This window comes from Daphnia magna, unplaced genomic scaffold (assembly GCF_020631705.1).
Source record: "Daphnia magna isolate NIES unplaced genomic scaffold, ASM2063170v1.1 Dm_contigs074, whole genome shotgun sequence".
In the NCBI taxonomy this organism is placed as follows: domain Eukaryota; kingdom Metazoa; phylum Arthropoda; class Branchiopoda; order Diplostraca; family Daphniidae; genus Daphnia; species Daphnia magna.
The window spans coordinates 397,690-400,823 of record NW_025533120.1 but is presented as its reverse complement, the minus strand read 5'-3'; the positions used below and the strand labels follow the sequence as shown (position 1 = coordinate 400,823).

The window sequence follows — 3,134 nt, the reverse complement described above, 5'->3', positions numbered from 1 at the left end:
GATAAACAAAGCCAAAAAAAAACACAAAAAACAAACAGACAAAAAAAAATCCCAAAAAAATAAAAAAAAAATAATAATAATAATACTAATACCATGATAGATAGTTACAAAAGAAACCGATGGAACCCAATCTAAAAGTAAAAGTATAACTGGTGTGTTGTTTTCGGGGGCCACCCTACTAATGCTGCATAAACTCCCAAAAGTCCGTATCGGCCATCATATAGGATGCGCCCGATAAACGCGGATGAAACTTGCAATAAAATTATAGTTGATACGCGAACTCTAAGCTCGTCTACCGTTTTCTCCATCTCCTTGCTCTATATCACCCTTGCTCATTCTGCCCTTACCCAACTTCCATCCCGTAAAAATTTTTGCCGTACATATATCTCGGGGAAACGCCCCAGGCAACCAAATGGTGCGCCCTCTATGATATTTTCACCCCTTTTATTCATATAGCCATATAGCACTCCCCTTGTATTCCTTTTTCCCACTCCTAGGGTAAACGAAAAATAAACCTGCCATATTTCCATAATAACCCTCCGTGACACGACTGTCACGTAGACTGTTCCCCACCCCTTCATACCATAGGATGCTTCCGATAAAAACGGATAAGGCTCCAACAGCTATACGATTCAATATGCTACATTTTCAGCCATCCGATACTATAACCCGCCCAACCCCACTCCTTACCCTTCTGCACGCTCCTGCAATAGTGAATCGCTTTTCTTCGCGTAAACCCCCCGATAAACGAACTCCCACCACAACCACCTCCCTCCCTCCCACAATTTAGGATGTCGGGAATAAAACCGGATACAAACAGCGTATGCAAGCGTACGTTGCGGCAGTCCATTTCGCCATCTCTCACTTCTCCCTCCATCTTCATCTTACTCACTCTCCCCCATTGCCCCCCCTCCCCACGACAACGCCCTGTTTTCCCCTGTAACTTCCCTTACCCAAACATCAACCCCTAATACTAATAATCCCATGTAAGATAGGATGTTTAAGATATAGATAGATAAAAATATTCAAACACTCAGCGGCATAGCAACGCATACGGCCCCATATGCTCTGTTTACCCCATTGTTCTCCATGTATGTGTCCAACCCAACCTTATAAGTATTATGCCGACCCGCGCTACTCCTACTACTCTCCTCGACAAACGCATTCCAGATCACGACATGCGACTGCAACAAGCCAAGCAGAGTCGGACTCCTCCAATTTTCCGATGGCTCCTGCGAACCTGCCACATGCAATTCGAATATGAAAGTCGACTATCGAGTCATGACCGACAAAAAGGCAGCTTTTAACTTCCCGGGATACATCTGTGGTAGATGGAAATCAATTAAGCATATCACGATCAATTTCGTAGGACAAGTTATTACCGTTCCGGAACGCATCGCCATGGAAACGATGGCGGTAGAGTGTGATATAATGAGACAATCGAGGCGATACAACGAGAGCCCAATGATGAAATCAGAAAAGAAAAGGATATTTAACCAAGAACCGGAGGACTTCGGTTATTGGCTAAGAACCACCACTGTGGTTACAGTCAACTGTATGTTAGAAGAAGTCGTCCTTTCCTGAATTGACGAAGGAGACATGATAAACACGCCACTAGGAAAAACCAACGTATCCCATGGATCTCTATCCCATAACCATCTAACATTATTTTGGATCGACACCTACGGAAAACCAACTGATATCACAATCCGACAATTAGAGAAAGGCGTGGGATTCTGGTACGAATCTTCAACGAACGGGACTTGGATCCTACAAGACGACTCCAAACAGTTGGACTTTCACGTACGGTTGACGTCACGCTGCCAAACCGTGAAATGCGACAAAAAAAATAGACAGTTGGACTGTGATCGGAGACAGCCATTTGTTTTTCATTAAATACCCATTGGGATCGTCCGCAGTTACCGTATCATCCGTCATCAAGGATATTGTGACAAAAAGAAATGACCCTTTAGATATCAACATCCGACAAAACGCAAGAATCCAGTATTTGGAGGACGCCGCCATCCGTCACGAAAATGAACTTATCCGCGTCATCCAGAGCATGCAGTGTGACCAACGACGTGCTAAACACGCACAAGCCGTGTCAACTGCCCAATACAATGGATGGCTGGCAGCCGCACAGCTGGGTCTTCGGCAATGCATCAAACTGATCGCCACCGGAAACATCGTCTCAGCCCTACAATGCACCCCTACAACAGTAAATTTCACGACGGATACAACCACTTTTGGACCTCAACCGCGGTTCAACAATTTCACCATTGGCTGGTCCGGTTGGGAACTCACTGCTTTTACGCCATGCTACTGGGCTGGAGGTATCGTGAATTTTAACGACAAACCTCACGCCTATCGCAATAACACGTGGCAACCGGTCGAAGCATCCGTCGTCATCCCACAGCGTGATTTGGCTGACGCATTCCGATATCAAGACGTCAACTTCTTCGAATATCAACATCAAACCAATCCCGCTTATACGGAAGTCCTCAATAGCCCAATGGATATAATGGCCGATATCACAGCCTCCATGAACGAACACTCCCTGACTGTCCCCAATCAAATTACAGGGACATCGGCTATCGTCGTATCCGCAGCCGAGAAAGCAGGTCTCGGAACCTTTACCAATTGGTTCGAGAATTTTAAAGTCTACTCATTCATCATCCTGCTCATCGCTATTTTCCTACTGATCGCTCGTTCTTGTTACGCCCTCGGATTTTGTGGTTTGATATGGAAATGTTGCTGTAAACCCCCACGTCCTCCTTCTACGGCGGTTAACCAGCCGAGAAGCAGCCGACCCACAGGTCCCTGAATTTTCTTTTGGATTGCGGGACGCAATCTAGTATGACGGGGAGCGATGTAACGAAACGCCAAGCGAAGCCCCTTTTATTTTTGCTTAATTAAACTAAGACCTTATTTCTTAAACTCCCCTTAACTTAATACCCCACTAGTTGACCTAGTTATTAGACTTTCTAGAAAATATAACAAGCGGAGAGAACAAGTCTCGGCACGCCCGTTATAAATAGAAACTTTTATGATTTTTCCAAAGCCGCCCAAAACGGCCTTAACCTGCCGTAGCTAAAAATAGATATATTTTTGTCTGTTGGGAATTGCCCGAAACG

General features: G+C 45.1%; 1 pseudogene; it reads left to right on the top strand.

Annotated features, from left to right (window-relative positions):
• Window positions 1–791: 791 nt before the first annotated feature.
• LOC116935349 lies at window positions 792–2,824 on the top strand (annotated as a pseudogene).
• The last annotated feature ends 310 nt before the right edge of the window (window positions 2,825–3,134 follow it).